At 35.5% G+C, this 14930-nt stretch overlaps 1 pseudogene; it reads left to right on the plus strand.

The window, feature by feature from the left end:
• Positions 1-12256: 12256 nt before the first annotated feature.
• Positions 12257-14316, plus strand: LOC112837927 (acyl-CoA synthetase short-chain family member 3, mitochondrial pseudogene; annotated as a pseudogene).
• The last annotated feature ends 614 nt before the right edge of the window (positions 14317-14930 follow it).

Here is a 14930-nt window from a genome sequence, read left to right on the forward strand (position 1 = left end):
TTACACTCTTTGTTGGAGTAGGTCATTGAGAGGACATGGCCTTTGGTTGACTTGTAAGCTGAATTTGGGCAAATGGAGGCTCCTCACCTCCTCCTCTTTCCTTAGAACATACATTCTGCCCACCGTTCTTGCCCACGGCAAGAGCTATTTTTAAGGACATGGCCTTGAAAGAGCAATGTGTTGTTAAGAACCTCTGAACAGTGTACATGAATGGACCCAGTTAAGGCCTCTATATAAACTTTTAACATTTGGTGAGTGAATAAGATCTATTTGGCTTGCCACCACCCAAGACAAGCTTTATATGCCCATCCCCTTGCTTAATAAAACTGGCCCCTACCATTTTGGAGTCTTGTGCCTCTTTCTTTGGTCTTTCCTTGCCCTCCATGTATGGGGACAGTTATCAGATTTCATTTCAGAAGTTTCCAAGGTTCAAACCAACAGTCTTGAGAAGTGGCATAGTCGAGGCATAGGTGCCCCAGGCAGGCAGGTTCACGAGGTGTTTGGTGAGCAGAAGGCTGAAGGCTGCTTCTCAGTGGGACTGAAGCTCTTCCCCATCCCAGTTCAGGTATGGACTGTATCCCAGTGCAGAGGTTTAACCATTCTTGAGTAATGCCCTTCAGCAAGTATCCCTGTGCATATGAGTCATCCCTAGGCCAGCTTACTTGCTTGAACAGATCCTCCCTTCCTTCTTCCAAATGAGTCTGGTTTGCAGTCCTGTCTTTGGCCAGCTTGAGGCATCCTCCAGGGATGAGCCATGATAGAGGAATGAAGCAAATAATTAAACATTTTAATTTTTCTTTACTTAAAATAGAATTGTGTCGGGCGCCTGGGTGGCTCAGATGGTTAAGCGTCTGCCTTCGGCTCAGGTCATGATCCCCGGGTCCTGGGATCGAGTCCCGCATCGGGCTCCCTGCTCCTTGGGAGCCTGCTTCTCCCTCTGCCTCTCTCTCTCTGTCTCTCATGAATAAATAAATAAAATCTTAAAAAAAAAAAAAAAAAGTCTAGGCAAATATATTTAAAAAAAAAAAAATAGAATTGTGTCAAAAATAAAACCACCATGACAAACTGGGAGAGGGGAGACAGAAAGAGAGAGAGAGAGAGAACAGTAAAAGATAAACATTCTATGTGCCATTAGTAACCCTTTTTAATTGATTTTTTAAAGGTAAAACCTTGCATCTTCACTTTACACTGAGATCCATAGATTCAGTAGCTGCTCTTGCTTGATGTTCACTGCCATCCTCAGGCCAAGGATACAGACCACCTACCTAAGACCTACTTCTCTCGGTTTTGCTCCAGCATTTCTTTATCCTGCCCTCATTTGATGTGTGGCTTTCTTCTAGGAACTTGTTACTCACACTCCATCCATTCATTCTCTATTTGAAATATATTTAAATAAAAGTGGGAGTTGATTTTAAAAATCCACATATTGATAATCATTATACTGAGATTATTAAATATACTAAGGTTGTACAGAAATGTTAATAAATTAATAACTGTGAACAATGGGCTCCATTAAATGCCTCTCTGCTTGAAATATATAAAGTAGCTTCCTTATTCCAAAGTGAATATTGAATAATACAGTTTATAAATTAAACTAGACTAAAAGAAATCCCATTTCTTCCTTAATATTGCAAAATATCAAAAGTTACTGGAATAGGATTTTTCATGATTTGAAAGGAAGCGATAGAGCTCCAAGGGAGCCATCTTTGAACAATTGGAAAAAATGGGAATTTTGAATTTAGGCTTAAGTTTAGCTCTGAGTTTACAACTGGGAGACTTTTGCTAAGTTTAGTAACATCTCTAAGATTTAGTTCCCTCATTTATACAATAGAGAGAATAGTACTTTTCACATGGTTGATGCAATGATTACATGGATATTAACACTTTGCAAACACTATGCAAGTATCTTTTATTATTTATATCATAACTTCAGAATTCTTTATAGGGGATTGGATATACAAAAGTTTGAAGATTTTTAATAGCTCCAGTTTTTCAGACTCCAATACTAAACACTTGGTTTGGCACTTATGAGGTGCCAACCACATAAATTTAAACAACTCAGAATTTTTTTTTTTCTTCTAACAATGTAGGATACAAAAATTTGTCCTCTACCCCACCATGCTTTTTTTAAAAAAATAATGTTTTGTTTTCTATTGAATCTTTAACATTTTTCATGCCAATGATTTTTCTTCTTTAGTATGGAACACAATGGGATAATAATTTAATCAATTATTTATTTCCAATAATGTGATTGCTTTCAACTTTTCAACGTTATGAGCAAAATTGTAGTGAACCTCCTTGAGGCTAAATTTTATGGAAATGTGATTATTAACTTACATATTTTATTCTTAAATAATGTAATTGTTGGCTTAGGATGATCAAATAAAATTTTTATGTTTAACTTTTTTTTAATTTTATAAATTAAAATTTGTGGGTGGAGGTGTTGATGAAGTTAAATTTAATCAACATAGGTTATCTTAAAAATGACCTGATTGTTTTCATTCAAATTTAAGTTGTATGTAATTGATATTAGTTACTTAAGTTAATTCACCAGGCAGTTTTTAAACATCTATTAAGGATAATTGGGATCTTAAGTAGCCAAATTCTTGTATTAAACTCAGCAAAGGAGTGAGCCAATTGAAGAACATCCACAACCTTGACAAACTTAAGAGAATTCAAGAAATTAATTATGTTTTTCCACTCTGCATGAAATAGTGTACAGCATGAATAGAAAGTTACAAGAAAAAATGTTATATAAGACTTGGGATATTTTGTAATTTTCTGGTAACATGGTTTGATCCCCTTTTCTGCTTAAATTTAGGTAAGGTAAATCAGGATCCTGATCAATAAAGAAGTGACAACTACTCTTGTTAACAACCTGGGTGCTATTGCCAAGATTGTTGAAAGAAGCAAACTACGTCTTCGTATCTTTTGCTCAATAAGCATGTTTTAAAATCATTTCATGGTATGCCTCATCAAGCCACTGCTTCATTTCTTCCTGCATAATTTTGACAGAACTGTTTGGAAAATCAATGCCTGAGAGCTGTGTTTGGATTTACTGCTGGATCCAATTACTGTGTATTATCATAAAAAGCATCAAACTGAAAATTATTGATGGTGCTTGTTTTGTGAGCATGCAACTGTTAACTCTAAATATAAATATTTTAATGGCACAATTTCTCACTATTATAGAAAAGAAAAGGAAAATAAGACTTCTAATATGGAACAATAAACCACTTAAATTTAAAAAAAGTTCTTAAAAATAGATACAATTGTATTTTATACACAGTTCAGACAAAAGAGTAATTTAAACAGCTATGATTAATAATACTTGCCTAAGATTACATGAGAGAGTATTTTTATACAAAGAAAATAGTTTGTCAAGAACGCTGGTTTAAAATTTTTATATATGGCTAGGGGCGCTTGGGTGGCTCAGTTGGTTAAGCGTCTGCCTTCTGCTCAGGTCATGATCTCGGGGTCCTGGGATTGAGCTCCGCGTCAGGCTCCCTGTTCAGCGGGGAGTCTGCTTGTCCCTCTGCCCTCCCCGTGCTGTGTTCCCTCTCTCGCTGTCTCTCTCTCTCTGTCAAATAAATAAATAAAATCTTTAAAAAAATAAAATAAAATTTTTATATATGTCTCAACTGCACTTAGGATTTAAAGCAGAGTTTGGCAAACTGTACAGCCTGTGGGTCCGAACTGTCCCCTCCCATTCCTTTATTTGCAGTCTGGCTGCAGTCTTGGCTGCCTTACAATAGCAAAGCTCAGTAGTTGTGACACAGACCTTACAGACAGCAAAGCTTAAAATACCTACTCTTGGTCCTTTACAAAAGGAAAAAAAAAATCTGCTGGGCTTGCTTTAAAAGATTAAATGTAGATTTTTATATAACAGTTCCACCATTTAAAGGAAATTTTAAAACTTCAGTATGATCTTAAATTTGTTAGAGGTATATAATTGAACTTCAAAGTTTGAAGTATAAAATTAATATAACAAATTAGATTTCTATCTATGCCATTTGCGAAGTGAAAATAATCGCAATAAGACTGGATATCCAGAGATTTTGAGCCTAAATAATGCTCCCTCATTTTCTCAAATCTACTTGAGTGTGAGAGTGTTTTTTATTACCCTACCTCTGTGCGTATCTCCAGTACCAACATGGTGATTCCCATGAGGAAAGTGGTATTGGGAGAAATAAGAGAAGATAAACTCACTACAGAACTCACTGGAATGAGGGCAGTTACAATTTAGACATAAAGATGGGGAAATAAAGTACTATGTGTACATGAAATATATCTAAGAGTGTAATATTTGTTTCTAATTGAAGTATAATTTACATACTGTGTTATATTAATTTCAGGTGTACAATGTGTATATTATTTTTGTATACTCAGAACATGTGTTATTTTTTCCTTCTTCTTTTGAATAACCACTCAGAAAGTGTTAGATATATTTGGTTGAATTTTGTTTGTTTTAGTTTTAGTGTAGAGCCCTTTAAAATGCCCCTTGAGAAGCAATGGCATTTAATAAGTGAGAGGAAAAAATAGTGAATTGCTTTTGGAGTCTTACCCCTAGGTGTTAATTCAGATTCATTTTCCCCAGCAGTTTTTTTGTCTTGATCATTAATCAACTTTCTTAGACACTAACTTAATGGAAAACATAATGCAAACAGCCTTTACTAAAAGCAAAATTTTAGTTTTCTTTGCCAGGGGCAAGCATAGTGTTCTTTCCCACTCCCTCTCGCCCCCCCAAAAGAAAAAAAAAAACTGAAGATAACAGAGCTATAAGAGGGGTTGTCACAGTTCTCTATTTTAATAAGACTGTGGAAATTGTATATAGGAACAAAGTAAATGGGATTTTTGAACTCTCTTTATATGTCTATTATGCCCTTATATTAGTATGACCATTTATTTTCACATGTAAAATTAAACATTTCATATAATTCATAAAGTTACAATTTTCAGTATTTTCCTTTATGAGAATTATATTTAATATTAAAATTTAAGGGTACATTTTTTCTTCTTTGTTATAATAGCTTTATAAAGACTATAAAATAGCAATCATTTTTTAATATGCCTGTAACAATCTTTCTAATAGTAATGATCCATCCAATATTTAAAATCTTTTTTGTTTTCTCATCACATTTTTTTTCTAAGACATGCTTTTGTATGATGAGTTCTCCTCCAAATTATGAAACATAAGTTTCATGATAGGATATATGAACCTGCAAGTTTGTTTGTGATTTCCTCATTGCAAAAGACTGGCAAAACTCGCAGTCTCCCCAAGAGTCTACATTTGCAAAATTGTATTAAAGCCTATCTCATAAGTGTGTCTTCAAGACTGAACAAATTAATACACGTGGAAACATTTTGTGACTATTAAACACCCTTCAGGCAGGTATTACCATGATCATTATAAAACATGTCTTAATTAGGAGTGGACCCATTGTTCTTGATAAATTGTTACTTAGTACATATTTCGAAAAGAGAACTCCTAAGTAAGCACTACCTCATGTAGTGCTCAAGTTTAAAGATTCTTCAATTCATTTAAAAAGTGTATATCTACGTTTTCACTAATATCACACTAAAATGTTATTTGCTAAAATTAGGAAGTTCATGATTCCCTTAATCATGCTAATCTTTAAACTGAATAAACCCAGTAAGGAAACAGGAACATTCTGTTTGAAAATGACAATGGAGATGATTACAGAATTTTAATCTAACAGACACAAATCTTAGAAGAAAAGTAAACCCAGGTATTTATTTGTCAAGAGAAAAAAAAGTTTATATTGGTTCCTTGTCTTGGACAGATGTAAATAAAACAACTTAGAATGAATATGCCACTTCATTATTTTCTGATTTCTGGAAAGAACCTCTCATAAGCAAAGGGTATCTGTAATTTTTCTAAGAAAAATTGCTATAATCAATCATTTTTCTTAATATTAATAATAATTATGGTAATGATAATAATGCAGCCATATACATTATAACATTTATATCATAAATAATTTATACTATATTAGTAGTTGCCAAATAATTAATATAGCCCAAGCACACAGTAATTAGCTTGAATATCTGAGAAATATAATTGTGAAAATAAAAACAATTTAGGTTTTACTTTTTACATTGCCTTCGTATGTGTTTTTAGCCATCTCAAAATCATAACAGCTGGAAGAAATTATATTTGGAAATGGAAAAAGAAGGATTTCTCCTCAGTGTTTTTTGACAGGTTAACCAGGCTACTGAATTCATCCTATATTCACAAGAAATTTGTGAGATCCAGGAGCAGATATACTAATGCATGTTTCCATTCACATGAAAGCACTGAGGTTACCAGAAGCTATAGAGTTATCATTTTCAAAAAGTGAATTTGATAAATGAAAAGATATTATTATCGTAGTTAGTCAAAAGTCCTTGAATTCAATTTAATAATTGCTAAGCAATGTCTGTGCACAAATTATTTGCCAAATATTATAAGATATAAAATATAAGAAAGTAATAATTCATACTTTTAAGAAACATATTCAGCATAAATGTCCAGAACCTGAAGCTAGAGTGAGTTCAGAATAAAAATGAAAACTTCTTCAACTATGCATTTTGTTTTGCATTTTGGAGGCTGAAACACTTCCACTGCTGTATGTAGAACACTTATCTTAGTTCTTTGGTGTTTCTTTTTTGTTTTAGTGCATTGATCTCACTTTTTAATATTTCATTTGACTCAAAATTTCAAAAATACTTATAGCTTATTTGATTTTTCACTATCATGCTTATGCCTTATTAATATTACATGTCGTTGTTTAAATACTATATTTTAGGTACTGGTAAATATTTTTATGAAACTCCAAAGAGAATTTTGGACATTGTTAATTCTTAACATTTATTTGCTAATTTAAGAGTGTATTTTATGACCATGCAAAAAAGGTATGATTACTAACTACCTAATGGAGCAAGAGTGACATCTAGCAATTGGACCATTAAATCTAGTAGGTTTCAGTATATAAAGTTAGGATATAGATTCTATTCTAAACTTGAACGTCAAGGTTTTGGATAGTTTAACCATTATTTTATACATTAAATGGTTATTAGAGTGATACACTATGATCAAACAAGAACTTTAGTAATAATAAATTGTATCGCCATTTATATATACCAATTTTCAAAACTGAATAAACAATTGAGAACAATTATTTAAAATTCGCAATGTGTTCTGTGTCTCTAGGGATGTTATTGATTGCAGGGAATGAAGCCAGAGGTAAGCCACGCTGAAATTGCACTCCTCAGTTGAATTGACTTACTGCTACTTCTTAGCACCATTAACATTTAGACAACCTCAGAGAGACTACTTGGTGTAAGGTGGGGTCAATCTGTAATGCTTACAGATCCTTGCATAATGGCATTGTGTTTTTTATTAAGAATAGTGTTTTCCCCCATCCCCCATCCAAGATTTATCTATACTGGTATTTGTCTGGGACCCAACTTTTAAGTTTAAAACCTATAGGTCATTTAGCTTAAGAAATCATATAGGGAATAAGCTAGTCTAAACTGGCTTAGGACAGGTAACCACATTTTATCATTGTAATCGGGTGTCTACAGGATCAATATTCTTACATAATTCAGTCTTTCAAGAATCAAAACTCTTAAATGAAAGAAAGAAAGAGAGGGAAGTGATAAGGAAGAAAGGAAGGGAGGGAGGAAGGAAGGTAGAAAGCAAAGAAAGAGGGAAGGAAAGGAGAAGAAAGAAAAAATATAGCATATAGTGGTGGGGGAAATGGAGTCAGAATAGGCAATTTTAATATAATACTATATTTTCCTAATAAAAATGTAACCTTCATCATTAAAAAAACCCCAAAATATGAAAATGTCCCTAATGAGACTTACAGTAAGCCACATTTTAAATTGCACTAATAATCTAGCTATTATTAAAGCCAAGTGGCTTTACACTGGTTTTTATTGATCATGAAGTTATTTTTTTGAAATTCATATTGAGTACATTGTTGATCTCAATAACTGAAGAAGGCCAGTACATCTCAGTAAAAGGATCAGTGTAATTCATTTGTATGGCTCATTGAATCCATACTAAGTCTGCTTCACAGTTTGTTTTTTTATCTTTTTAACTATATTTTATTTTTCTGCAAAGTTGAATATTCAATTTCTATTAAAATTTAGTACATTGTGACTAGTAATTTATAAGGTATAAATGCACAGTATTTCAGCTGAGACACATGTCATGTCTTTCAAGGAATGGTAAACAAATTTTTAAGTATATCAGTTATAGATGCACATCTGCTGTAAGAGAACAGCAATGACAAACCTACTATGGAAATACATAGAGACATATTGGTGAACTTTCTGCTTATAGTTCTGAATACAATTGACTGTGACATTTCTTAGGAAATAGGTCTCATGATTTCAAAATATACAAATAATAAACAACACAGATCGTCCTTGAAGTGTTTGAAGATGCACAGAAACATTTTTAGAAACTACTATGTCTGATTGTTTCTGAATAAGAATATGAGTCAACTATTTACATGGCAAGTAATCGCCAATTCCCAACTTGATCATCTACTCTCAATCCAAATGTTTTTGGTAGCTGAGAGCCACCATTTCAAAGAAAAAGCCTCTCTCTCCATATTCATCTTATTACCAGGGTTAGCAGTTGGATTTATATGAATATCAGTCTTTAAAAATAAAAAGAAAATTATGAACCACTATGAACTACTATGTGGCCAAAAGAAGTGGAGAACAATCAAATTTATTTGATGAGAATTCTGGGTAGATGCCTAGGATCATTTATTGAAAAAAATTATTCATCCAGAATCAAATATCTTTACCTTGTAGAAGGTATAATTCTTCCCTTCAGAAATTAGAATCTTAGACTTAGCAATGGTCTCAGATAGCCCCTAACACATTGTGTTATCTGAAGAAGGTTCCCCTTATAAAAGATCCTGGACATGTGACTTTTTGGCTTCTGCCTTAAAACATCCAGAGGTCACCATGTTGTTTTATTGAAGACAACCATTCTCATTTCCCCTTCGTTGAACCAAAATTACTACAAACTTGGTATACATATAGGCATTATTACTTAAAAAACACCTCTATCCATAATTTTATTTTACTTTCATCATGACCTATGAAATAGACAAGGTGGATATTACTATCACCAGCTTATAGATGAAATCATGTTTGAGAAAAGTTGTAGCTTTTTCAAGATGTTATATCGAATAATTGGGAGCTGAGACATACCCCAGGCATTCTGATTTCTAATAGGATTCATTTTACCCCACACCCTACAGCCAAGTTCCCCATTAACCTTTTCAGCATCTTTTTTTTTAATAATAAAAAGAGACTATATTAAAGCTCTCTAGCACATGAATCTCCTTGATTGACACATCCTCATGATAACTTTACAATTCAGGTTTTCGAGACCAAGTGTGCATTTCTCCTTTAATTATCTAAATATCTTTAAATTACCTGATTTCTCAAGATTCTTGATACACTTCTCAGAAAAGAAACCAATATATCGGAGCTGCTGGTATGGGTCAAGAAATGCACACTATCTTACATGGATTACATAGGACCAATTTCGCTAATTTCCTTTCTTCTATTGGACACCGTGTTCAATAAATACATTTACTATTTAAAAGCCAAATAACATTACTGGTTTATATCCAGAAAAATACTTTTTTTAAGTCTTTAACAAGTACTGCACTGGATCCAATTCTTACCAATTCTCGTACTTGCATAACTTTTTAACCTAAATGCATTAATTTACATTTCTTCTTGTTGAACACGTCCCTTGAATTCTATACATCAATCTATTCTGTCAGAAAATTTCTGAATCTTTATTTTGCCATCTATCATATTACATCTTCTGCTTTTTGTCATCTACAAAATTGATAAATATATCTTCCTTATTTTAATCAAAATTGTTTGGATAACAATTGCACAGGACAAAACTGTGAATTTCAGATGTGCATCTCTGATCCTTGGTTTCTTTATTTCTAGAGAGATAGAGTTGATCTAGCAACTCTAAAATTCTATGACAAGCAAGTCAGAGCCATATTGTGCTAAATAAATATTCTTTAGAATACATATAAGTAAATATATATCATATATATAAGATGCTTACAACACTTAAATTCTCTAGTTCTTTAATAATTTTACCACTAATTACTATTTTAGATTTAATGCATATGCTAGAAATTCTTAAGTGTAGGGTTATAACTCACCAGTAGGTTGTGATTACCATAAGGCATTCCCAATTCATCATTAATACTGATAATTATGTGTCTATGTTATTTTGTAATTTTGTCATTATAATGTAGTATTCAATTATATCTCAAATATAACTTCATTCTCATTCTGTTACATTCCAGGGATCTCTGAGTGAGACAGAAAGGTGTGGAACTACAGGTACCATATTGTGCCAAGCCTGTAGTAATACTCAGAGACCTACTTATGTAAAATGTGAAAGGAAAATTTGAGACAGCTAAATTTAACTGTAAACTCCTTGACTAAGACAATGTATCTTATTTGCCACAGTATCCCTGAAATGTACATAACATAGCATGGTATATAACATTTCTGTCTTATTTTCTACTTGCATAGCAAGATTAATTAAAGAGACATTTTTATCAGTAATCCCTAAATTAGCTCACTTTTATGTAACAAAAGTTAATTTCTTGGCAGACCATAATCCAGCACTCTACTTGAAACAGTTTTGTTTGGTAACACTAAAGGGAATAATAAACAAGAATCATTTTGGGCGCCTGGGTGGCTCAATCAGTTAAGCATCTGCCTTCGACCCAGGTCATGATCCAGGGTCTTGTGGTTGAGTCTGCATTGTGCTTTCTGCTCAGAGGGGAGTCGGCTTCTTTCTCTGACCCTCCCCCTGCTTGTGCATGCACGCTCTCTCTCTCTCAAATAAATAAGTATAATCTTGAAAACAAAAGAACCATTTTATTTATTTATTTTTTTAAAGATTTTATTTATTTATTTATTTGAGAGAGAGAATGAGAGAGAGAGAGAGAGAGCATGAGAGGGGGGGAGGGTCAGAGGGAGAAGCAGACTCCCTGCTTAGCAGGGAGCCCAATGCGGGACTCGATCCTGGGACTCCGGGATCATGACCTGAGCCGAAGGCAGTCGCTTAACCAACTGAGCCACCCAGGCGCCCCAAAAGAACCGTTTTAAATTAGTCTCACATAAGGATCATCTTTCTCTCAGTTTCCAAGAACACTTTCTCACTTACTTCTCCGCCCTCCCTGACATGCCTTTAACGTTCCTATTCCAATGACTATATCTATTCTTCAAGATAGCATAGTCTTTATCTACCAATGTCTTGTTTCCTACAATTGCAAGGAAAGGAAAATTTCTAGGCAGTATTTAGCTGATGGGATTTCCAAGGAAATTGGTGAAGGTGTAGCCTAGTTTCTTCTTGCCACTTATTGTGAAATGTGAAGGGAAATATAGAAAATTGATTGAGAGAAAAAGTGATAAGTATAAAGGAACTGGTACTTGATAATTTTGGGGAAAAAAAAGAAGCAACAGATTTAAATCTCAAAGAACATATGAAATGAAAATATAGGAAATATAAAATGATTGTACATTCAATGCTTATACATAGAAAATAAAAAAAAAATAAAAATTATAAAACAGATATGAAAGAACCAAATAGGACTTCTGGAAATGAAAACAAACAAACAAACAAAAACAAAAAACACCCTAATAATTAAAAGACTAACTAGAAACAATACTAAAAAGATTAGTTATATCAGGGTGTCTGGGTGGCATAGTCAGTTGAGCTTTTGATTTTGATTTGATTTTGATCAGGCTGTGATCTCAGGGTCTTGGGATCAAGCCCCACATTGTGCTCTATGTTCAGTGAGTCGCTTGAGAGTCTCTCTCCCTCTCCCTCTGACCCTCCCACTCTTTTTCTCTTTCTCTGTCTAAAATAAGTAAATAAATCTTAAAAAAAAGATTAATCATATCATTTTTAGCCACATAAATAAAAGTAAAGCAAAATGCAGGAAATTACTGAGGAAATGATCTGGAATATATTACAGAAAGAAAGGAAATAGAAAATACGAGGTAGGATAAGGAAATGGAAGATAGACTATTAAGACTGGCATATATCTAGGCTTCCCGCCCGCTGCCCGCCGCCTTCTGGAAGTCGGGAGCGCCCCAGCTGTCGCCTGAGGAGTGCACTCCGGGACTTTGGGCTACACAGCCTGCGAGGGGGAGAGCGGTGCAGCCAGTGGCGATGAAGCCGTCCTGGCTGCAGTGTCGCAAAGTCACCGGAGCCGGGGGACTCGGGGGGTCCCTGCCTGGGTCCTCTCCGGCCCAGGGAGCCGGCCCGGCCCACAGGGCATACGTGGCCCCCGGCCCGCGGGGCGCTCTCGGGGGCCGGGGCTGCCGAGTGCTGTCATCTGCCGGTGGTGGCGGCGAGTACAAGCCCCACTTCGCGGCCTAGGTGGCCGACCCCGAGCGGTTTTGGGCCAAAGCGGCCGAGCAGATCAGCTGATACAAGCCCTGAACCAAAATGCTGGAGAACAGATACCCACCTTCCACGAGTTGGTTTGTGGAAGGAATGCTTAACATTTGTTACAATGCCATCGATCGTCATATTGAAAATGGTCAAGGAGATAAGATTGCTATCATCTACGACCGTCCTGTTACAAACACTAAAGCAACTATTACCTACAAAGAGGTTCTGGAGCAGGTCTCTAAGCTGGCAGGTGTTTTGGTCAAGCATGGTGTCAAGAAAGGCGACACCATGGTTATCTACATGCCCATGATCCCGCAAGCGATGTATACCATGCTGGCATGGGCAAGGATAGGAGCCATCCACAGTCTCATATTTGGGGGATTTGCATCCAAAGAACTAAGCAGTCGTATTGATCATGCAAAGCCCAAGGTGGTTGTTACAGCATCATTTGGGATTGAACCTGGAAGAGTAGAATACATTCCCCTTCTAGAAGAAGCACTGAGACTGGGACAACACAAACCAGATAATGTGCTCATTTATAATCGTCCAAATATGGAGGCAGTTCCTTTGGCTCCAGGTCGTGACCTTGATTGGCATGAAGAGATGGCCAAAGCACAGTCACATGACTGTGTTCCTGTTCTTTCAGAACACCTGCTGTATATTCTTTACACATCCGGAACAACAGGGCTGCCCAAGGGTGTTGTTAGACCCACTGGGGGATATGCTGTGATGCTAAACTGGACAATGTCTTCTATCTATGGACATAAACCTGGAGAGGTGTGGTGGGCAGCCTCTGACTTAGGCTGGGTTGTTGGTCATTCCTATATCTGTTATGGACTTCTTCTGCATGGGAACATGACAGTCCTATATGAGGGGAAGCCTGTGGGAACACCAGATGCTGGTGCTTATTTCTGCATGCTCGCGGAGCATGGAGTAGCTGCCTTGTTTATAGCGCCAACTGCAATTAGAACCATCCGTCAACAGGACCCTGGGGCAGCCTTGGGGAAGCCGTACTCTCTGACAAGGTTCAAAACATTATTTATGGTTGGAGAACGATGTGATGTGGAGACCCTGGAATGGTCCAAAAAGGTCTTCAGAGTACCTGTCTTAGACCACTGGTGGCGGACTGAGACTGGATACCCAATTACGGCATCATGCATTGGATTAGGTAATTCTAAAACACCTCCTCCAGAACAAGCAGGAAAAAGTGTTCCAGGATACAATGTTATGATTTTGGATGACAACATGCAAAAACTGAAGGCTCGATGTTTAGGAAATATTGTGGTAAAGTTGCCATTACCACCTGGGGCTTTTTCAGGACTCTGGAAGAATCAGGAAGCATTCAAGCATTTATACTTTGAAAAATTTCCTGGATACTATGACACCATGGATGCTGGTTACATGGATGAAGAAGGCTATTTATATATTATGTCTCGAGTTGATGATGTGATAAATGTTGCAGGTCACAGGATTTCTGCAGGTGCTATTGAAGAGTCAGTCGTTTCCCATGGTACTGTGGCCGACTGTGCTGTTGTCGGCAAGGAAGATCCTTTGAAAGGTCATGTGCCCTTAGCCCTCTGTGTGTTGAGAAAAGATATAAATACAACAGAGGAACAAGTTTTGGAAGAGATTATAAACCATGTGAGGCAGAGCATTGGCCCTGTGGCTGCGTTTCGAAATGCAGTGTTTGTCAAACAGTTACCCAAAACGAGGGCTGGCAAAATTCCTCGGTGGGCTCTGTCTGCCCTTGTCCACGGCAAGCCCTATAACACCTACAATCAAAGACCCCGAGCATTTTTGGGCACACAGAAGAAGTGCTGAAGCAGTCATCATGACTTTTTCCCCTATTTTGAGTCAATTTGAATCAATTTTCTAATTGGAGTCAAATTTTTGGAATTATTTCCCATAAATAAACATTTAAATAGAAAAAAAAAGACTAGCATATATCTAATCAAAGTTTCAGGAAAATAAAAAAGAATGGAGAGAGAATTAAGAGATAGCTCAAAATCTAATACTTAAAAGGAAATTGATAATTTTCCAGAATTAATGATAAATATCAATAACACACATGATGAACATATTATCCTCATAAGTCCATATTTATGCAAGATATTTAAAAAATGCTCAATACACAAACAGTAAGTCAAAAGAGTCAGAGAAAAAGGTACTCATAAAGCTACAGGTGTGTATGTTTAGTGGAGCAAAATGGAATTTATAATGTTTAGATAAGAAAGGAGCAAACTATGGGGTTTACTTAACTGCAAAAACAAGCCTTTGATAAAATTCAACAACCATTCATGACAAAAGTCATAAATTAAGTATTAAGGATAACTTTGTGAAGTTGGTTAAATGTATCTAAAAAATCTGTAACTTGCTTCATAATAAAGGTAAATATTAGAAATAATTTTATAAATATCATAACATAAGTAGGTATGATAAATATCACTAT

The sequence above is a fragment of the Callorhinus ursinus genome, unplaced genomic scaffold (genome assembly GCF_003265705.2).
Source record: "Callorhinus ursinus isolate GAN/ISIS: 27379988/994484 unplaced genomic scaffold, GSC_fseal_2.0 scaffold22, whole genome shotgun sequence".
NCBI classification, from domain to species: Eukaryota; Metazoa; Chordata; class Mammalia; order Carnivora; family Otariidae; genus Callorhinus; species Callorhinus ursinus.